The sequence below is a fragment of the Vanellus vanellus genome (genome assembly GCF_965231255.1).
Source record: "Vanellus vanellus genome assembly, chromosome: 2".
NCBI lineage: Eukaryota > Metazoa > Chordata > Aves > Charadriiformes > Charadriidae > Vanellus > Vanellus vanellus.
In genome coordinates this window covers 69,365,451-69,389,243 of record NC_138906.1, presented here as the reverse complement: position 1 = coordinate 69,389,243, position 23,793 = coordinate 69,365,451, and the positions used below count along the sequence as shown (strand labels likewise).

The 23,793-nt window shown below is 37.4% G+C and overlaps 1 protein-coding gene across 1 annotated transcript in view; it reads left to right on the top strand.

The window, feature by feature from the left end:
- Nucleotides 1-23,793, top strand: part of CDKAL1 (CDKAL1 threonylcarbamoyladenosine tRNA methylthiotransferase) — a 433,436-nt gene that overhangs the window by 380,423 nt on the left and 29,220 nt on the right. The gene's annotated exons all lie outside the window — the stretch shown is intronic.

Sequence of the window (23,793 nt, the reverse complement as noted above, 5' to 3'; positions counted from 1 at the left end):
AGATTGGTCTTCCAGGACCATATCATAAGTAAATGGAGATGATGAATAATTACACACTCGGGGTGGGATTCAGACTGCATCTCTGTGTGTGTTTATAGATATATATAAGGCAGAGCAAATTTAAATTATGTCTGGTCAGCTGTACAGACACGTACATATGTGTCAACTCAGAGAAGGTGGTAGCTGAAAACAAAAAGATTTTACATTTGTAAAAATGGTTATGTATAAATCTGGCATTTAAAAAATGCAAATCTGACATTACCTTCTCTGTATCTTGATTAGATCATGTAAAGTATCACCTCGGAGAATTCTTTGGACTTCAATAAATCTCTAAGGACTGCATTTGTTGTCATTGTATAGCAAAAGGTGCATTTAGAGGGAGAAAAAGGCTTAACTGTAGAGTTAAAGGAAGGAATCTGTTCATTTAAAAGCAAAAGCAGATATGAAACACCTTTTTTGCTAGTTGAACACAGAAATGCAAATGTCTACTTGGCCTACAGAGTTTCCAGTAAGAAAGACAGAAATTGTTTGCACAGATTCTTTTATCTTTTTTTTTTTTTTTTTTTTTTATTTAAGTACTTGCTTCACCCTCTATTTTATCAGAGTGTTTCAGGTCCTGGCAGTCATGCTTTTTGGTTAGTTAGGTTACAATCAAAATAGGTAGTATGAATGATGAAGGGCAACCTAGTGATTATTAAGAAAACTCTGTGGTATATTGAGCACTGCTGAAAGGTAGCATGATAAATAGCATCTGGCTGACAAGAGAAACCTCAAATTATTGCATGTGGTTTATGCCAGTATGTCAGTTTTCCACGTACTGAGTGATCATTTATAAAGGGAAAAGAGCGATTCGCATATACACATAAAATCTGAATCTAATCCAGGATATCACATTATTCTGCAAAGCCACATGCTATGTATATAAGCTATTAGTAGTAAGTAATTTCCATCAATATTATCGGTGAAGATTCCAGTTGCCTTGTAGACGCTAGCAAATTAAATTGTTGTGAGGATGACTGTACGTCTTTGATGAAAGTATCTGTTTTAATCGAAAATAAGTACTCTAGCATTCTGAATATGCTCAGCATGGTTTTCTAATAAATAAATTCTGTTCATTTCAGTTGCTATATTTCTGAAATCTGAGCCTGAGGAGGTACATTCTTCCCAGACCTTGATTCTTTGGGAGAATGACAGGGGTTCATCACGCTTTGATCCTCATGGTTTCAAGCAGTTTGAAACCAGCTGCTGCAGAGGAGTTGGATCAATCCAACAAAATACATGTTGACTTGGAAGAGAGGTTATCAGCTCTGGTTAGATTTTTAAGGTTAAACATGAGGGTGAATTGTGAACGTAAACTGACAGGGACATGTCTTGTTTAGACACAAACTGAATTGAAATGTATGGGTATGGATCGAGAAATGTAGGAAGATTGATGTTGGGCTTATTGTTATAGCTAAATGATCTTTGCATTCAGATAGTCTCCCTAAAGTTATATGTAGGCTTGATCATTAAGAAACATAATTAAGAGAGAAATCAAGCACTTCTAAGTAAGTTTGTGGGGTTTTTTTGTTACCATGTCCCTTTTTCTACTTCAAAGTGTTTTTTTTTTCTAGTGCCTTCAAAGTAAGTGGACTTTTTGGTATGATTCCATCTGCAGATCAGATATTCTAAAAATGTTTTCAGTCATTGTAGTTTGAGATTAAATAGCCTAAAAGAATTGACATTAAAAGATAGGAAAAAGAACTTCTTTGTTAACTTCAAAAGGCTTGTTGGGACACAGGTTTTGGGTAATGAGACTCAGAAATAGTTCAGTATTTCAGGATGGCAAACTACTGTATGATTTTGTTAGGTCCTTTGACCACAGAGCAAATGGCCTTGGATGCAGAGATTGCCTGTGCTTTGCACACCTATGGAGTCAAAAGCGTGGGAGGCTGGATCTGGGCTTTCTTTCTTTAATCTTACATATTTGTTCTCAGCCTATGTCTCAGCTTTTCCATCTGTAAAACGAAAAAGTTGGCAACATAATGTTGATACTTGCTAGTGCTACGATATTTGAATCGAGAGCAGGCAGGAGTTCCAAAATTTTCCTTTGTTTATTTGTCATCTGGGCTAGAGGAGAGTTTGTGAATGCAGAGTTGGCAAGAGTGAACACAGCCAATTGTGGCTTGAGCAGCTTTCCAAGAGTGGCTGCAGTCTTTTGCCAACTAAAGATTATTGTTAGCTACTCCCTAAAGTATACAAATATATATCTTGGGGATAAAGCTAGGCTGTCAGCTGGGACAGAATACTTTGTGTTGAAGGTGACTTTTGCAAACTTTTCCAATAGAGTTTCAGTGAATCCGAAGAACAATTCTAGCTCCTAGAGAACTTGAACCTTTCATTGTCTGAGTGCTGGCTAATGTCAGAGAGGAAAATAGTCCTTGACTGGATCTTCCCTTTACCCCCAACATCCAGAAAGCTGACTTTTGCATCTGCAGATGAGCAAATTAGCATTAGAAACGCCAGAATATGTATTTCTGACTCTACTTTTCTTATTATAATGTAAGCAGCTGAATGAATATATGATCTGAAAGTTGGAATAGTTTGGCTGATTGACATCTTATAAAGCTCCTGTCATCCAACAGTATATTCACAGCATATTAGAGAATATGAACCAGTACTGCCTGAAAAACTGTATGTGTAATGCAAACTCAGAACAAGCCTCATTTATGTTTATTTCTTTGAAATACATGGTTAAAAGAGAAGCATTCCTAGTAAAGGATCGGTCATTAAAGATGAGCACATCCCATTGCTGCTTTATGGTTGCCAAACTTCCTCCTATATTTAAGCTGGAAAAGATTGCTTATTATTTTTACATAATACCATCAGGGTTTTGACATTTTCCACTACACATAAATTGTGAAGTTAAGCAAGAGAGATCAAAATGTATTGGGATTAAGCATCCATTTCTCACCTGAATGAACTTTTGAAAAACAAACTAAGTGTTATTTGATTCTTCTTAACATCAACTTTTGAAGTCAAGTTAAGGGTGATAAAAATTCATGCTATGTAAAATAGTCTTGGCCAATTTTCTTTTGGACAGAATTCCGAGGTCTTTTTCTGATCACCTGTACTTAAGTGGTGCCAGACACCATACAGATTAGATAAAACACTGGTATTTTCTGCAAAATTCACTTCATTATTACACAAACTCAAACGGGGATGAAAACAATTGCATCTAGTGTTCCTCAAGTGCAAGAAAGAAAACTTAATTTGATTTAAAAAAAAAATAAAATGAAAGCCAGACGAGCAAACTGCTAATACAATCAGAAAAAGGGGTAAACAGGCTTCAGGTACTGAGCAACATGGTTAAAGTTGATGACACTGAAGAGAGGAAGAGAAAAAGGTTTTCCTTCAAAATACGACAATCTGATTTTGTGACTTTCACAATGAAATTAGACATTCTTTCTCAAGGGCATCGTTACCACCTGGCATTCAAAGGCATGATGTGCTGCAGCAGAAACCCACATTAAGGGGTAACCAAAGTAGTAGTAATTTTAAGAATATTTTTAAGTGCATGCTGAGAAGGACTTTTATTTTAAAAATGTCATTCCTATTTAAACTAAACAATCCTAAAATGAAGCTACGGATCAAAAAGAATTATTTTTATATGGTGTATCATGCAATAATGAAGGCTCGCACGGCACAATTTTTTTTTCTAGTATTTCTAATATTTTGATTGGTTTTGTGACAGGTGGGTTTGCCCTAAAGGTGCTTCCAAAGGTGCTGTACAACCTCATTACTTCTTGTTACCATTTTTTCCTTGTCTTAGTCTTGTGATCTCTCCTCTTTACTTGTCATGTCCAGATTTCCGGTGTTAATTGTTCTCAGAATTCCAAAATCTTTCTTTAATTTTACATCTAGAAGGGAAAGCATTAGCCCAGATCTACTGACCACAAAGCAGAACATTGCTTACATCTGATTGTCAATTTTTCTGTGATTTTGTCCTTTTCAATAGAGGCAAAATAAGCCTTAGAAAATTGCAGACATTTCTAGTTTAGTGTAGATTTAATTTAGTAGAACATTCAAAAAGGAAGGCAGGAGGTGAGATAGTATTAGTAGTTTTGGTTTGGAGAGTAAGAAAATACAACTCTTTTTTCCAGGGCCCTGAAGGAATGTTTGGCTCGAGGGCTCAGTGCCACAGTCATGATATAAATGCTATGCGTATTTATTCTGAAATAATGTAAGCCTGTGTTATTTTCCACTACTGTATCATGTTACAAATTCATGTCCAGTGTTCTGTTCTCCCAACAATCTTTTCCAGCATTGTTGCTTTCCAAGTTTCCCAGAGAGCATCTGTGTTTCAGATTACATTTTTCCAAATAGATTAGTTGACGTTTTCAGAATGGGGATCTTGTTTTTCTGTACATAGTTCAATTTGTTTTCTCTTACTAATGTTTGCATATCCCCTTCATTTTAATTTCCTCCGGGAATTTCAATACTATATTACTTACTCCCTTTTCCAAATCATTTATGAATATATTAAATAAAGATGGATGCATAACTGATAGCTGAAGTTTTCCATCTGAAGCTTCCAACAAACCTGAGATATTGCAGCTTGACTCTTATAAACAATTCTCCTTCCATTACCAGGACATGTCAATATTCTTGTCCCAAAAAGACATATACAAGAACTTGTTCATGGATAATTTATGTAATATTGTATAAAGTGCTTTACCAGCAAGTATTTATTGTACTTACGACTTTTCTCTTACCTCCTAATTTTTGATAGCAATAAAACAACAGCAAATAAACTAACCCACCATAAACTTCCCTCCCACATCCCACTTCTTAGTCAAAGGAAAACAATTAGCTGTTAAGCTTTCTTTTTGTAATTGAGCATGCTCATTTTTGTAAGGCATGAGTTCTGATAATCTGAATTCCACCAAGTCCGTATGGTTAGTGTTATCTGCTAAGTAGCTGCTTGGGATGATCAGCTTCCATCTGAAGGTCTGCATTAGTGACACGGGATAGACAGTCCCCTGAGGACTGCTGAACTGGGTTTTCAAGGACCCTTGGATTTTTTTCAGCTATTTTAAGAGAGAAGTTTGGTTTAGAGGAAGCTGTTTGGTAGGAGCAGCTTGTTTTCTTCTGGAAATTACTACCAAGCTTTCTCCTCTCTTCCAAGATGTTTTAGGATCTTATAAACTTTTTGGGGTGGATTCTTAGGTAGGAAATCAAGTAGCATCCATTTTCTAATATGCTAAGCAGTCCATGATTGTGACTGGGTATTTAATTGTGAGGTTTTTACATGTTGTAATTTTGCAAGTATTTCTTGCAGGACAGTTAGCTAGATAAAGTCTCCATTATTCCTAGCTTTCCAGTCTTTTTAAAATTTTTCTTAGTTGTTTTTAAATGACCAGCTGAGGAGCATTTTGATATCACTTGAGCACTGAGATGCGAACAAAACATTCAGCTGTTTTCGATCCCTGTACTCCAGAGGCAGGATCTATTAATAAGAAGCGATGGACATGATACTTAAAATGAATTTATTTGCTGGCCTTTAAGCAGAACACCCAAACAAATGTCTCCTAAATTCGTTCTTGTCACACATCCTAACTTTTTAGTAGAAAAGGTTTTTTCAGTTTTTTTTTTCCCAGCAATTATATATCCACATTGAGTCAGCAGTGAAGTTTGGCCAAGGCAAGTATGTTTATATTCTATTGTCTATGGAGTCTATAATCTCTGCGTATGCTTAGTGGTCTCATTACTTTTGAACACATGCTTCAAGAAGGCTTTTCTAATACTGGTCCATACGTGTATGCAACTGTGAAGAGTCCAAAAGAGCGTGTATTCTGTTTGCAACTGTATGAATTTCATTTTGTGTGCCAAATTTACCTAGCAAGTTTCTTAACACTGCTACTAGGATATAAATAGGAAATACGACATTGTAACAAAGTCAGGGAGGGATGCTTTATTGTCAGTCTCTCCAGGAAAATCCACGTATAATTCATGAGTTCTGAACTGAGCCCTTGCCCAATGACTTATTTTTGTTCCATTACTCTGAAGAGTCAAATTTACATCCCAAACGAGTACACCTACAGATTTTATTATCTTTAAAAATCTGTAGCAGGCTTGCTGACTACAGCTTAAGTCTCTTCATAGTGAATAGTTACGCATAATCTTTTTAAATTACCGAAATTATTAATTACTTTGAAAGATTTCTTCTGGCAAAAAGTAGATAGCTACTATGCCGTATGACTGTACTTGCAATAATCAGCTCCCACAGGTCAATTAAATGCTTCAGGGTTTAGTCAGCAACCGGGCACCCATCACTGCTGCATGTACTTAGATGGAAGGAAGTTATTGCTTAATTATTCCATTTAAGACTGGATGGAAAGGGGGTCATTACGGGTTTAAAGCTTTCCTTTCGATTTATATGGCTTGGAATTATACTTACAAAGACAAGAGCTTTTCTCTTTGCATAAATTAATTTAAAATCATAGACTTTTGAGTGCTCTTCAGAAAGTAAATGGGATTCTGATTAATTTTAGTTCTGCAATTGCAGGACTTAGTAATGAAGTAAATGTAGACTGAAATCATGAGGAAGTTGAAGAGATCTTTTGAAATATGTGTGAAAATGTCAGATGGATCTGCTGAACATGTGTTTCTTTCATATGATGCAACCAAATGTTTAGGTTTCCAGCCTATATAATAAATTGTGCAGTGCCTCTCTCAGCCTTCTGTGGCATGTGTTCAAGGTGTGAAACCCATTATTCTAAAAGCTCTAAGTTGTCGGTGGAATTCTAGGAAAGCAGGGAAATATGTGGTATTACATTTTGTAAAGAAGCAATCTGTCTACTTTCAAGCGTCACATTTTTGTGTCTGATTTATTGCTGTTGCATCCATATGTACAGCTTATGTGCAGCTCCAGGACACTTGTACGGAGAAATCCTACATTCTTCAAATCAAATAATTGTATAGAATGTCCTTCTGGTTTTTAATAGATTCCTTTTGAGTAAACTTATGATCATGAATACTTGTTATGTAATCCTAATGTCAAATGCATGCAATCTAAAATATTGAAAGACACAGCAGTCTTCTACTCTTAGTATTTCCTAGTAAGAATTTTATACTCGCTATCCGTTTTCCCTTGTGGGTCATACACCTTCTTTGCAACAAATATGATCTTTAAAGAAAATAATTTTCAGGAAGGTTGCTGATTTTTTCATCAGTCTGTTATAAAATTAAAATGAATTTAAATTATGTTTTTTACTATGTATTTACTGAAATTCTCTTCAGAATATATTGAGGTTCTGAATATCAAGTCCATCTTTCTATCTATTTATCTTTTCAAATTGTTTATTTAAACTGATCATTTATTTTTAACTGCCTCAAGCAAATGCACAAGAAATAGAAGTCAGTTTCAAACAATGAGAGTGAAAACAAGTAGATGCTGCTTTGATCTTGATTCAGACTGGTTTTGTGAAAACATTGGCTGTTGTTACATGAGATACCTTATCCCATCTTATCTTAAATGACAAAAATGTTATTGAAACTTAAATGGCTAACGTGAACCAAGTTTTACTGTGTGGTCTGTTATTTCAGTAACACGCTCAAGAACAATAACACAGCACTTTAAGAACTACCTTTAACATGAACTCAGAGGTAACTAGTGACTTTTAATGTGGATCTTTGAGCAGAGAGCACTCACTTGGAGCAGTCAGAGGTGCAATACGGTATCACTGTGACCAGGAACTGTTGAGGGCCATGTGGTGTCACCCGGTCTACTACATACTTGCGGTCTCCAGATTACGCTCAGAACTGGCTTTTTTTGTCTATAATTTACAGTGCTGCTCTTAGATATAAAACTGCACTGGATGGATGAGCTGCGCCAACATTTCAGAATGCTTTGCCCAAGGAGGAGACCCTGCAGTTTGTGAAAAAAGCAACCTGTGGAAGAAGAGTGAGAGTCAAGGGGACTAAATCAACCAAATGGAAGTCTTCAAAGATCAGAGACCTGTTATTTCTCTTTTAAAATATAGTGCCATGAGATTAAAAACAGAAAGTACCCTATATTCAACAAAGCTAAAAGGATTATCTGTGTTAAGGCCAAAAAAAAAAAAAAAATAAAATATGGCAACTCCATGATACGTGACTGGATTCAGTTTGCTTAAATCAGACCACCCAACCACAACGTTCTCCTGGAATAGTATCTTGTATACAAAGCATACATATTTACTGTTAACCTCTCACTGACTTAGATAACATTTCTGGACACATGCATAGTATATTGTAGCCCAGTTGCCAATATGAACACTTAAAGATATTTTCTCAAATAATATTGTTGTGGCCAGCCGGTGAGCAGCCAACTCTTATCTGTAAGGCCAGTTCGAAGAGCAGTGGCAGCTCTGTTGTAGATATTAGCTGACACCTTTAAACTAAATCTTTTGCTTCACTGATCATCAGTCTCTGTGTTAAACAAGCCAAAAAACAAGCTGATAAAGGAGAGATTTGAGATTACTGTAAAAACTGCAACGATAAAAGGATTTGCCAGTTCAGAGTCATCTGCCATTTGCCGAGGATTCAAAGTAACCACAAACTGATGTTTGCTTTACCATCATCTCTCTTTATTTTCAACCACTGCCCTGTGCACCATTCCATGCATAGCAGAATAATCATTTTCTTTCTAATGCCCAAAGCAGCTGGTGTGTCCTGTGTGAGAAGATTACATTTGCAATGGCAAGACAAGTATCTAAACACATTAAATTAATCTTCTAGTCCTCCCATAATCAAAGAACCTGGTTGTTGAAATTTTGCTGCCTTCTGGAGAATTTCAAAACCATGGAAGAACGGGAGTTGGACTCTGATGGCCTCACAGTTATATCGTTATCCTTCATGCAAGTCATAGTGTAAGAGAGGGCTCAGGTGGCACAGACAGAAAAATCCTTATTACTGTATCTGCCAACCTCATTCGCACTGGCCTCCTCCTAAGAAGACAGTGCAGCATTTGATACTGAAACAGAAACTATTTTAAAACATTTCTTTAGCTGTTTTCTTCCCACTTTACAAATTGAATGTATTATTACCTCTACAGACAAAACGGTACATTTCCTAGTACAGGCAAAAGCATTGTATAAATATAAGCCCTCCTGATAGACGTTCATAAATAACTAAATCTTTGTGCTTCTGAATTACTTTGTTTTTTTTTTCATCTTTTGCCCCACTTTTTAAGCAGTGTATTATAAAGATGAAGGCAACTGTGGTCTGCATATATCAAAATGACCTGTGTATTTTAAGTCTATCTGTAGGAATAGGAAGAGTACCGCTGCCCCAGACTGTTTTTCCTTTTCCTTGCTAAAACCTCAGCAAAGTGTTTATTTAGATGTTCCTGCTGACTTGTAAATTTCTTACTCTGTGGACACCAGAGAACAAAGAAAATCTATGAAACAAGTAGCCCAAGGACAACTATGTGTTTTTTCCATGATGCCTTAGAGGATTAGATTGTATTCTGGCAATTATTTTTTTTCTATGCAGTTTTTTCAGAGAGTCATTAACTGTTGAAATGCTAAAATGCAGCAAAACTGTTAAACAATTTAAAGTGAAAACAAATAGCAGCTTTCCACGGTTCCCTGACTTCATTGTCTTTGGATTTTCTATCTATGCCTGTCATGAGATTTCTTTAATAGCTTCTTCAAGGATCTGTGTTCTAGGAAAAATATGTGTTACATTCACATTGTGTGCCATTTTTTCAATATTGCTGCCAAAAATATGATAGTACTGTATTTTATTACATACTACAGTTAAAATGAATCAAGAACAGGTATATTCTAATGCTAACATAAAAAATATATCCACCTAAGCCTGACTGATATTTTTGCTAGTGTAGAAACTAGCAAAATAATGAGCACCCAAACACAAGAAGAATGGCTATAAAATGGAAAAGCACTCTGCTTGAATAACAGATTGCCCCTATTTTACAGATGGGAAAACTGGGGCACGTAGAGAACTTAATTGATTTCCCTAGTGTCACCCTATAAATCATTGATGTGACAAGGCCTAAAGCTGATTCTCTGTGAGAGCCGCGCAGCTCTTTGCCTGACTCCTTCAATAAACAGATTCTGAAAGCATGTTCTCTTCCATGCAATAATTTATACTTGATGCATGAGAAGCCTGAAGTATGAGCAGATAATGCTATTTGATCTGTATTTTGCAAAAAGCCCTTCCAGATACTCTGTTCTACTTGATCCGCTTCTTTCATAACAGATTTTGTGTTGCCGCCTTCTTTCCTTGTTCAATCTCCTTTCTCTTTGTGTAAATGAAATGGCATATCCTCTCTCCCAGGTTCTGCATTTATTTCATGCTCTCTTGAGTCTGGATCATATAACTCATCTCAGCCTCTCTGAGAGGCTAAACTCTTCTTCACTGAAGCTGGGTCATGAATAATTTCCTAGAAAGTGAGGCGTTACCTCTTCTTCAACCCTGGAGCAGAGGGATTATCAACTGTGAGCAATTATTACCAGTACCAACCATCTAAAAAGGTAAACCTGTGAGTCCTAAAGGCCCCTTCTTAGCAATGGACTCCTTATACAGCAGAGAAATTACTGCATAGCTTACCAGCCCCCCCCCTCACCTTCCTTGCCTCTGCATTAAGCCCTTGTTTTCTTTTAATCAATCCCATTTGTTAGTGCCATTGGACATTGTAAGTGTCAGGCGCCTGTTGTGTGAGGATGGCTGGGTACTAGCAGTCATGAGCCTTGCCTCGCCGTCTGGCCTTGATGAAAGGAAATAGACCTGGGACGAATCTAGACCGAGTTCTTGGTTTGGGAGCGTTTTCTCTGCCTTTAGGAGGACCTTCAGGTCACTCGTGGCCCATGCACTGACTTATTGCACTACATTGTACCTTAAAGGAATTGGGAAAAATGTTTGACAGATTTATGAAATGGTCAGAATTTTTATGACAAAAGTTAAAAAAATATATTTTTGAAGTGTTTCAAATACAAATATGACCAGTTATCCCCTACTACTTGAAGAAATTCTGTGCTTGATTATGTATAACGAATGGAAGGGCAGATATTTCCTTTATCAGAAGCACTCTTCAGAGATTAAGTTTAACAATATTCCTCAAAAAATATAGCAAAAGCTCTACTCTGTCTACTTACAGTCAAGCATAATGTAATAGAGCAAAATCCACTATATAAAATGACAGGGGGTTTTGGCAAACAGGTCTGTAAGCTGTTTTAAACTATGATATTGAAAAAGAGGGGGGAAAAAGCAATATAACGCTATGCCCAACTTCCGTACTGAATTAATGACGAAGCTGCTGATAATCACAGTTCAAGTGTTGGTCTGAAGGTTGGGTGGAGTTTCTCTTTGTCAGATGGAAATTGTTATTCCATGACTTCTTTAGGCAAGGAGACTCTTTCAATTTAATAATAGGTTTTGAACCAAATATGTTAAGAGTTGAGAGGTATCTGCTTTATTATTTATACGGATCTAGAACTCTAAGGCTACGCTAGAAATGTAGGCTTTCCAAGCCATAATCAGTTTTCATATTGATATTGTCTCTTCTGACGCTTGTGATAGGTGTGCTTATTAATGATAAAATACACAAGTAGTAAACATTCGTGTACTAAGCCTATGTAGTTTAAATAACAATGCAACGAACAGGAGAGCTGGGGAAAAAGATGACCCTGCCCTAATTGTATAAAATGGATCAAAGTTGCAAAAGTAGCATGTGGTAGTAGGCAACATCTGCTGAGTTCAAGGGGTTGTTACAATGGCTTCTAAAGCGTGGCATGTTTTTTTCTCACCACTTTGCCGCAGAAATCCTGTCCCCTGCTATGACAGCCTCTCACTGTCGGCTCCCAGTCTGGCCCACTGAAAACAGTCTTAAATCAGCACAGCCCCCTTTCCACTCCCATAAGATGGGGAACGTCCCTGAGCCTGCGCCTGGGTGGTAGAAACAGTGTGAAAATGCTCATGGTCGATCACATTGCATCTGACAATGTTGAAATTTAAGATCTGGTCTTTGGTATCCAAAGCTGTAAATTTACTACATCCCTAAGAACATGGAAACGTTTTGCTGTTGCATCTGAAACTGGCGGTGTTACATGATTTGCTGAACTAACCGATGGTGATGATGAGGGTGGTGAGGTTTTCCCTTTAATTCCACAAAACTGGTGCAAAGCCTTTGTGTTGCCGCATTCTGTTACCGCCGTTTCCTGGTTCCAACCACTAATCAATTCACTAGCGTGTGATGTTTATAATTGAGCTCTGTCCTAAAATCTTCAGCTCTGTTCAGCTCTGACAATATCAACCTTGTCCAAGCATAAATAAGAAATTTCATTTTTTTGTAATCTTTAATGAAGAATAGAGAACCTTTAAAAGAAAAAAGCAATAAGAAGCAATTACATTGGCCTGTTCCTTTTGTTTCAAAGTTCTACAGTTACAAATATTTAAACAAAATTTCCAGTAATTCTCAACTAAATTTGTGCAGTTTTCCATCACTGATCCCTGTCTTTACTGTAATCCTTGTCAAGTTTCTAGAACTTGAGAAACCTGAGTAACCCCGAGGTATTTGTATCATTTTTAGCAAAATAGCCAGGAAAGACTGAAGGACTACAGTGCAAATACGTGGAGAGTCAGCTGGATGCAGGAGATACCGGCTAAAATTTTGTGTTAGCTAGAACTGATCCAAACAATTTTTCATGTGGTAAATTGTGATGCCACTTCTACCACATCCTTTGGGAGAAAGAAACAGTCCCAAAATTGTTTAGCCAGGAGTCTTCTTATTTTCAGCCGGTAAGCTTCATTCCTGTTTCTTTAGTATGCTATAATAAAACTCTAGACCCCATGCTGGCTTTCTTGGCAATCTTTTTTGCTTGTGCAATATGAAACATGCATCAGCCCCGACCTGTTCATCAGTATAACTGATGAACCCAGCTATAGCTGTTACGCCAAGCAACTTTGTCTTCATAATTGCATGATACAATGTAAAATCTAAACAAATACAGCTCTTTTCTCCTTACCTACCCGTTTTGTGTGATCACCTCACAGAAACTAATTTATGCTCTTCTTGCTGCTTTCTGACATAAAGAGATAAAACACAAATGATGAGAGGCTGATTCTGATCCAGAATTCTCTTTGGAGAATTCATAGTTAGCTGTTAAACTGTAGGAGTGATTAGGAGGACCTAGGACTGACTCACTTTGTGCCCCTTCTCAATTGTTTAAAAGGCAGTTTAAGGTTAATTACTAGCATTTTGCCTTTGAAAACCAACTGCTTGTTGTGTTGTTGCCGTTACTGATGTACAGTAGAGAGGTGTAAAAGGGGAAAGGGGCATAGATTTTCAAAGTGGAAAACAGTAAGCTTCTTTTCTTTCATGGGGGCATCACTTTTTCTCCTCCACGCTTGGAGCATCTCAATGTGGATGAAACTAAAGCAATAGTTTGTGCTTCCTCTTGCACGTATGAGGCATGTTCATAGAGTCCCTTCAGGAGCAGAGCAATTTTTAGGGAAAATAAAAGGAACAATTGTCTCAAGCCGGGTGTGTTAGAAAAGTAAGATAAAATTACATGTTGGGCAATTCGGCAAGATGTAGGCTTGAGGAGGAAAGAAGCTGAGCAAAGTCATGCTGTTCTTGAGGTCTTAATCTAAATTTGCTGAAGAATTTTTCTCGGGAGTAGGAGTATTGTTTAGCCATACTCAGCGTTTTAATTCCAGTCAGGTATGGGGAAAATAGTACTCTGAAAGGAGGAAACGCAGAAGAGGAAAAACATCAGGGTAGGAAAATAAAATGCTACATACTAATGACCTTCTGATAGGATCCAAGACTGAATGAAGGCAACGGCAAAAACAAATGTATGGACTCTTCTCATAAGTATTTCCACGTCATTTTGGTACATTCATATGTCTGGCTTTGAGAACATTAGAATACAGGGTTGACAGCAGTTATGGGAATACAACAGTGATTTCTGCCTACTGTGCCCCATTCATTAATATGTTTCTTTTAATGAACGGTGATTTGTTTCCTATGTCTCTGATTCTATGTTGCATTTTGACTGTGATTAATTGCAGATTACTTACAAAAAGGGACGACCATAAATGGAAATTTGAAATAATTTTTTTCCTTTGGAGAATTGTTGTATTTACAAGGCACATTCTGTTTGTATGTGCAGGCTTTTGTCACAGAGGCATAAGAAGAACTTTTATTCTTGATAGAATATTCTTGATATTCGCAGCTATCGACCTCCATTGAGGATGGTGGGCAAAGACTGTCAAGACAGGCAGAACCCTTCCTTTCTTAACTATTCAAGACTGTTGAGAAATGTGTAAACTCCCTCTGAATCCCCATTTTCATATACGCTGAAGACACTTAAATCTACTGTCTGATCATTCCTCTTGCCGTACCCAAGAGAGTTAAAAAGATCTGCCACACAATTGCTGAAGAATTTAGTTTGTTTTCTGTTACTCTTCTGTTAGCAAAGACTTTGTACCATAAGAAGTTTCAGGCCTGTCTAGCTGCTCTATTGTTTAGTGTGTGTATCCAAACCACTCTATTGGTTTTATTGATAATGTAGCTGATACACTTGGTTTAGAATTTGAAACCTGCTAGGTGAGAACATAATAATAGTTTGATTAGTGATGTGATATGCCCAGAACTGCAGCCAAACTATTGACTTCAGCTGTAATTTTTTATTAAACACTATTTTTTTAGAAAGGTTTATAATATGGTCCTGACACCTGCATTAGAGATTATAGCGGGTTTCTCGCTGATCCACCTTGATAATTAATTTCACTTGCAACTAAATTGTACAGCTTGTTTCAATTTTTGTCGTGTTAAAATTCAACTAGAGCATAGGATATTGCTGCTTAGTTTAAAAGATGGTAGAAACCCCTAGTGTCTTCCAGTTTGTCCTGGTTTGAGATTTGGCCTAAACCACGACACAATTTTTAAGTATTCCTTATTGTCAGGGCCAAGTAAGGACTTTTTTAAAAAGAGGAGAAGGTTGTCCACAGTAGTAGTATAGGTGTTGAAGAGAACTTACAAAGTAATGAGGCCTTTAATTTGACATATTTGTTTCTCACGTCATGCAAAAGGTAGTGTGCTGAGGCATATACAACAGCACACAATTGAGATTTCTGTGATAACTTTATGCATGGCCTTGACAATTGAGTAGGTTATAAAGAAGATGTTAGAATGAAAAACTTTTTCCATTGTAGTTCGTTTTTTTTTTCTTTTGGAAGAGAAGTCATTTGTCTCACAATTTTCTTGAACTTCTCTCTGTTAAGTTCTGTTATGGATAATAAAGAATTGGTCAGAAATATTATTCTAATATGCTACTGAAGAGGTGCTTCTTTTGGTTACCTTTTTTATATGCAAATAATTGGCGTACTGTTTAAAAATAGTAAAATGCACCACAACTATAGTTTGACAGTAGTGACTATTAAATTCTAAGCAACATGAAGTCACACTACATTTATCACTCTTTAATGAATCATTCGCTTTGGTCCCTCTGTACGCCCTTGATGTTATTTGTCATTCAGCACTATGCCTCTAGACGTGTCAGCAGTTCTAGGGTCTTACCTTGTTTTAGATAGAAGAAAACCCCTGAAGTGTGTAATTTTTGATCATATATTGGCTACCTTCAAAATAAAGGAAAATAATGTCATTATCCTATCCTCATTAACATTATCAGCTTCTGACAGTGTTCAGATGCTTTTGTTAGTAGCCTGTGATTCATGTATGCAAAAAGAGTTTTATTATTCTTTTGAAAAGAGAGCTGATACATATTTATACCCTTTTTTTAACTCTTTCAGTTAGTGCCACCATTTTGTATTCTAAGTTAATTAACTTGCAACAATGTTATGTTATGTATTTTGTGTTGTTAAATGTATTAATACAGCTTTTAGTGAATTTGGGGGAAGAGTTGAGTTGGGTTTGGGTTTGCATACGGGGTCATTTTGGATCTTTGTTTTTTCTGGTTTATCCCATCTGCTCTTCTTTTGTTCTCAGATGAGATAGAGAACATTAGCTTCAGTTGTAGGATGAGCAGAAAGAATATATTGGTATTTTGGAAAGAAGCCCAACTTTTGGAGCAGTCCCTTTAGTGTATTTGATTAAAAAATATCAGGCTATAGATGTATTCTGAAAGCATCCAGTCTTACCGTGGGGATTCCAGTATCATGTCAGGGAAGACGATATTGACTGTCGGTTTGTGTCGATGGTATCTTCACTTTGTCATCTGTTCTTGCATCCAGTGTTTTCACCTACTCCCGACTTGTTCCTGCTTTGTCCTGCCTATGACTAAGTAGCGTGCAGTTCTGCCTGTGATTTACTGAAGTTACGCTTATGTTAGGGCCTTCTGTTATTACTGGCAATTCTCTGCAACAGCTGGCGATGCTGAATCTGTGCTGAACACAGTATTACATCGGTCTGTGCTACATCAGCACCCTTCTGACAGAGCCGCTGGTGAGCAATTTTCTTTCCACAGTGTAGACAAGACTTTAGTCTGAGAAAACAGATTGGTAGTGCAAGTTCCTAAAGTAATTTCTGGATAAGTTATTTGATAGGGTATTTACCAAGATGATTTATAAATTCTCATATAACTGATACTTGTCTGGGCTTATGCAGCTGTTAAAAGAGATCACTGAAACAGGAATTGCATATTGTTGCCTTAGCAACTGCCACTTCATATTGTGCTTAAATCACTTGGAAATATGCAGCATATCTTAAGGAATTGCTTCCAACAAAACCAGCCAATTTTAAATAATTTCACTGAAGAAGCTGAAAGGATGGCTTTTTCTAACAAAGACCATCATATTTTTAAGCTTGGTAGCCTAACTTCACCACAGGCTTAGCTCGTTAAAAAAAGCAAAATAAAATTTAAAGAACCCAAATATTTGTGTACTCATGCCACCAGAATCCATGTGATTGCCAAATTGTCTGGAAGTTGCAAATATTTTTAAAGGGGTTTCTCGGAACTCCATCTTCCATTCTAGAAGATCAGCATTAATAGTCAAGTTCCCTTAAGGGCAGACTGTTTGTCTAGTTTTTTTGTTTTGTTTGTGACCTGTTATGGGTATGAAAGGAAGACCTTAAACATGCTTTACCTACTCAGATGTTTCTTGTTCCTATTTTGTACTGCTCTTTTCATTTAGGCTTTTTCTGCAGATATTTGCCACAGTTTTATGGGGTTCGTTAGGTTATCTAAAAAGAGGGGAGAAGCTTTTGCCAGCATTACATTAAGGCAATTGCTTAAGTGCTCATGCTCCATAATAGTCTCAAATACCAGTTCTGCGTAGAGTGTTTTATATTGCTATAGCAGCTTCCTCAGCTTTGTGGTCACTACTCTGTGAGATGTGTAACAATCAGAACTGGATTTTGTACATGTGGAAACAGAGTTTCAGAGAGCACAAGGAAGCAGCCAGAATCCCTTAGCAACGTTATGCCGTATCCAGAATAAAACCCAATTCTGCCACCTCATTCTTTTACCCCGTAAGACCAGGTTTACAACAGAAAGATCCGAAAGAGAGAGACTGCTTTAAGAGGCAATATATATCTCCCATTTCAGAAAACTTATTTTTCTTTTATAACATTGTACACAGTTAATAAAATTTAGAAAGGTAATATGACAGAGTTGTCAACGTGCTACTTTTGTTAGCGCTTTTCTAAGCAATGAAAAGGAGAGACAGGCAAAATGCAAACTTAGAGAATTTAAAAGGAATCAGATATTTTGAGGACCAGTTGTCATTTTTAGGTCACCGCTCACGTCTCTGAATATAATTTTCATCTGAGCTGCATGGCAGGGTTTGTATGTGCTGGAAGAAGCTACATTTTCACAGCAGGAGACCAAATCAAAATGAAGCAGTCAGATGCAGGTGCACAGTAATAGAAAGGATCTATTTACCCTGAAGCGTGAGCAATGGGCCAAGAAAGCAGAAGCAGTCTACTTCCATCTCTCGCCTCCTTCTCTCCCTACCTTTCCACTCCCCCACAGCCATGCCAACAAATTCATAAGGGGGCCAAAGAGAAGGTGTTCACTTGCTTTTAATGAGCTGCGTTGCCGGCTGCTCAAGATCTGGGGCACTTTTTTGTTATGCTGATCGTGTACTATTAGAGCTGGCTGTCTTTAGTTTATACCTAATCCTTCCTGCTTGCACAGCCTCAAGGCAGCCTGGAAAATGGTTGAAAGAGTTTGTCCTGTGGGCATCTGTTGCCTGTGTCCATTCTGAATTCTTGAATTCTGCTGTGGAAAGAGCAGCACATCTGAAGCGTGGGTGCTTAAAACAAAACAAAACAAAAGGCAGTTTGCTTACATATTATTTTATAAATCATACACTTTATGTAATCCTTTCAAAATAAAATTTCTGCGGCTTTGTTTAAAGATGGGCAGTTTAATAATGGTGGTTTAACAAAGTCCGCTGTATTGGTTGACAGTGAAATGAGACACCTTGATGAATGTTGGCTGCTTTTCACTTGGGATTCTGGAGTTCTCTAGTTCACAGCTAAGTACTTTCCTGCATGCAAAGATGACCGTCCAATGCAGCCCGTTTCCAAGGCAGCAAAAAAACTGAGCAATGTGAGTAAGGGAAAAACACTGATTCGTAGCAAGTGTGACGTGGGTAAAATGTGGCCGCACTGGACATAAGTACAAAACAGTCTGATACGGATAGTGGGACCAGTAATATCCACTATCTTTTAACAGATTTATTTGTAGTTCATACATAGCTCTGTGATCTATGTAAGAGATTGAGAATTTTGTTTTCCTTGCTAATTAGTAGCATTGTAAGACTGAGGCAACATTGTCTAGGTTTGGGAGGAGGAAGTAGGAATACCTGACAGCCATGCGGTGAAATCTGCTGGTTACTCTGCACCACTGAAGTGGTCGGGTTCTCTGTTTCTTTCCTCGGGTGTAAAATGGGCCAGACACATGTTGTAAAGCTTAATCTGATTGGTGCTTGTATGATGTAAAAAATGCAGGACTCTAAATATTAATGGCGCTCTGTTGCTGCATTTCTGTACAGTGTTATGCACTAAACATAATATAAAGGAGGCACCTACCCACCTGGAATTGGACAGCAGTGGTAGCATAAGCCCTGGTATAGTGGCAGCTATCTATGCTGTATGCTAGAAAAGTATTTTTATCCTGGCAAAAAATCTGCCATGCTGAGGAGCTGGGCTGTTTTAATGTTACTGCTTTCCAGTCTCCACATTTAAAACCCTAACAACTCTGTAGAAAAACTCTGAGACAAGTCTGTTCTTTGTCTCCAGTACTACTTTCAGAAAGGGAGATATGTGTACACCCTAAATGTTGGAGGGGCAGTGCTGAATAGCAGAAAAAAAGCAGTTCAAAGGAGAGTTTGGAAGGAGATGGGTTCTGGTTTCATCAAAATGGGACCATGTCATAAGTTAATACAAACTTTGTCTTTTTTACAGAGAGGTTCTGGCACACCTAGGCTTGTCTGTCAGGAGGAGAAAACACCTACAATATATAAATAGAAGGCTTAGAGAATGCTTAATTAGCACTTCAAGAAATTTGGTTTCTAATTGCAGAAGTATTAGTGTGATTCGTGAAAAGTAGGTCCAGCAGTTCTCTACTCTATAGGGAAGGACTCATCATCTGCATAATTATTAAAATTCATTTTAAACAATTAGACCACTACTGAAAAATTGGGAGAGAAGTATACCAAAATTGATGTAGACTGAACACTTTCTAAATTACTTTTGCTTAAACTTTGTTACACTCAGTAAAGGTCAAAATATGCATGTTTACCAGAAATGTTCTGTTCATCAGAATAATCTGCTAAAATATATACACATAAATTGTGACAGTGTGTATGTTATATTGCCTCCTTTATGATTTATTTAAATAACAAATACAGGAAAGTAGTTTTTTGTGTGGCTTCCAAGCCTTGTACTAAGTATTCTCCACAATGTTTGGGGTCACAATCCAAGCCAGCCTCCTTCAATGTGAGTGGAGAGATGCTCATCGGTTCCACTATGAACGGAACTCAAACTGAAAGGAGGCTTTGGCAACTGTCTGTAAATCAATGGAGTTGGCTGTGTGTGCAGTGTGCCTCATTGTATGAGAGAAGCATAGAAATACAGTGGCTATTAATATTTTTTTTAGCCAAATTAAAACTAACAAAATTCAGAGAAAATAACAGTAAGGGAACAGTGAGAAAGATCACGTGCCACATGCTCTGGCTGTAATACGTAGTGAATCAAACTGGGACAATTATAATTTTCATTAACTACAAAAAAAAAGATTAGGAGCATACGTTATCTGTGTATAATTACAGCAGGCCATTGTTGACATTATGTAGCAATATTTTATCAAAGCATGTAAATAGGGCCCGTCTGTTTTACCCATACTATTGTAGAATTTAAAAATCAGTCTTGTGTTTTATGTAATTCAGTCAGTTTTGGTTTAAAAAACAAACCTAATTTGACTGCAGCCAAGAAGGATGTTTGACATTTCTTACCGTTCATTCATTTTAGAAAATCAGCCAGCTGGAAAAACTGCTTTTTATGGTATTCTGTAAAGGAAGAAATTAGTTATAGAATTATCATGTCAGAATTTCCTGTAGGATAAATGAAAATGAAATAAAAGTTCATAAGTGATTTGATTACAAAGTCTGAGATTTACAAACTACCTGGCAACTGCTGCAGTATAGGAAGTGATAGGACCAGCAGTGCTTGTTGCGTTATTTTTATTGAGAACAAATTCTCCTTGAGTAAATGATGTTACCAGTCCGTCTTGGGATGGGGGAGGTTCCCAGGCAAGTTTTTCACTATTATTCATTATTATTTTCGTGCGATCCTCCATAAAGAAAAAAAAATCCTGATTCTGTAGGAATCTTTCCAAACTGAGATGCCAGGGCTGAGTTTCCTCAGTTCCAGATGCTTTGTCAGAATTGTAGTTCCCTGAGAGCTGGAACTCGTGCATACCTGTGGAAGCAGATGAAAGAATAGGAATAAAAATAAGATACTGAATTACTTCTGCTGGTACACGCCTGAAAAAAAAAATCATCAAAGGTTATTATAATTATGACTGTTATTAGATACCATGTCTGGTTTCTGCATATTTAAATTCTTTCTGAGAGAGGTGAAACTTAGGCACTTAGAGATCCCAGGGGAATAATTGCAGAAATGATGACATATTCCACTTCTTGAACAAATTTCAATAGCAAAGCTGCATTCTGCATGCTTATGTCTCTTCTTAATTATACTTGGATGCAGGATAGATAGTCATTTTCTGTCTTACAAATGCATGTAGCCAATTAGTCTTGTAAACCATGAATACCCAGTGGCCTAACTCATTAAATGGAATTTTCCTTTCCTGTTGTTACGGCAAAAGAGTCTGCGAATAGCTGAATATCATCTTTCTCTGTCAGCTCAGCCTTGGCCAAGGCTACAAATCCAGTAACTTGAGCAAGTGAACAATTCCTGGGTTTACCTGTACTCTTCACAGTATGCCAGTCTTGTATGTTTGTGTATGTATGTATGTATGTCTTGTAAAATGCTATAGGCTGTTAGGCTTCTCTGCACTTCTGGTACTCAATTTTAATGCCACACTTGTGATGCTATGTGGTGAATTTCTCTTACTGATTTCATCCCATTCCCAAGAAATTTTGAGCCCAGAAGCTCTGGCTGGCCCACTGAGACATGGAGACCTGAGCTCTTTTTGCTCATGGAAGCAAAGATAAGAAAAACTGGCAATGTGTCTCTGAAGAAACCACTACTTATATCAAATGCTCAAACACAGGTGTTCTTTTCTTCTTCGCTCTGATTTTTTTTTTTTTTTTTTCATATCCCGCTTGCCATTCTGTCATCTGAGAGTATGAAGATAACACACGTAGCTTAGACTACCTCACAGGCAGGATACGTAGAGGCGATGAAGGCAGAACGTTATGACCAGAGAGAACCAGGGAACCGCAAGACAGTTGTGAAATGAGTTACGGACCCAGAAGTGCTTTGAGCCGGTTTTGCTGTTACGGTATTGGTAAATAATGAATACAATGTGAGGACACGACTCGGTGATTGCCCTTGGTGCTTTTCAGCAGTAGCATGTTTCCCCAAGGGTGACTGTTGCTTATCTAACATTTCATCCTTCTCTTTCATAATATTGCGTGACATCTGAGACTTTGGTGCTGTAGTGCTACAGCAGACACTGGGCTGTGGTTTTAAAAGCTATGGTGTCTCAAATATTATAGAAACAAGAAAATGTCTCCATTCAGGGGAAATGTACCCTGTAATCTTATTACTGGCATAGTTATCTCCACTGCCTTCTTGACATGTATTTGCAAAACTCCCCTGGGGATTTGAATTGAATAACTCTTTTCTTGAAAGACAAAACCACCTTACTGTTTAGGGGAATGGTAAATGGTTACACTGGATTTGGATTACTAAAATTTGAGTATGTTGTATCTGTTGTTATTTGTAATTGCAGACTTCCCAGAGAAACATGAACAGAAATTTTACATGTGCTGTAAACAACGCTTACACACCTCTTAAAAGTATGCAAAAATATGCATCTTTTCTACTATTAGGATTCTGTTACTGGGTCTGTAACCTGGGGCTTGTGCCCCTTCTGCTGTGTACCCCACACTTGTGGTCCCGGGTAATTAACTCTAACCGCCTTTGGGGAGACGAGCTGAGTGCTCGCTGTTCCCCCTGCCTGTTCTCCAGGGTTTACTCTGGGAATGCTCCAGGTACGTGCACAGCAAAGGGAAAGCAAGAGTTACTCCTTGAAGTCTTTCTGTTCGGCGAGTGGAGAATTACATCTGTATCATCTGTGTGTGTGTGTGTATATATGCATATACACAGTACATATATACTGTAATGTAGATGTGATATATGACTATACCTAATCTTCTCTTTTACTGCTTATACCTTTAACAATCAAAAAATTATTATCTGATCTACATCTTCTTGCTTATTCACGTGGACCTTATGATGGAGACCTTAAAACTTCTACGTAGCAGTTGCTGCTGGATGTGGTGGAAGACTTTCAGTGAGGGGAGAGGGTCTTGAGTGCAGCTTTCCTCACGGATGTTAAAAGTTTAGAGTAAAATGTGAAACCTTTCGTGATTCTCAAAATAGTGGCTGCATAAAAGCAGTGAGTAAATTAAACTTGCTAGACAGTTGTAATTTGCAGAATGCATTTGTCAAATAGTTTGGAAAGAATCCAGGGCACATTTAGATGAGAAAAAAAAAAAAAAAAAAAAAAAAGAGATGGGCTCAGACTAAAAATTTGAGCTAAATGTCCTCAAAGGTTTGCAGAAATTAGGCTTTAAACTTCATTACACAACTCAGTAATGGACAAAATCAAAAGGCGTGTGGGGGAATTTGAGCTTTGGGGAAAGTCAGATTTTTATTGATATCTACTTGGAACTAAGTGCAACTGATTTACTTGGGGTCTTCCATTTAACTAATTGTAAAACTGGTGCTTCCTTTAAACTGTGGTAGTGCATTTGGAAGTTGGGAGTTATAATTGATACACCAGGCTTTTTAGCCCAGTGTTTATTTGGCCTTTAATATTGCTATGTCTGTGAGTTGTTAAAAACTCTTCTTCATCAAGTCTTTGTAATATGCAATATTGACTCCACTGTCATGGAAATCAATGTGATCTCATGAGTACAGTTTAGTCAGATCACCAAGAAGGGATAAAGAGATGCCCTATCCTTGTGAGTAACAAGTGTGGCTTTTAAAAAAAAAAGAAGGCAAGTAGATGAGCTCGGTGGCATCTAGAAGTTGTGCAGTGTGCTCCAGTTCCCTGCTTCTCTCGGATGGTGCTAATTGATTTA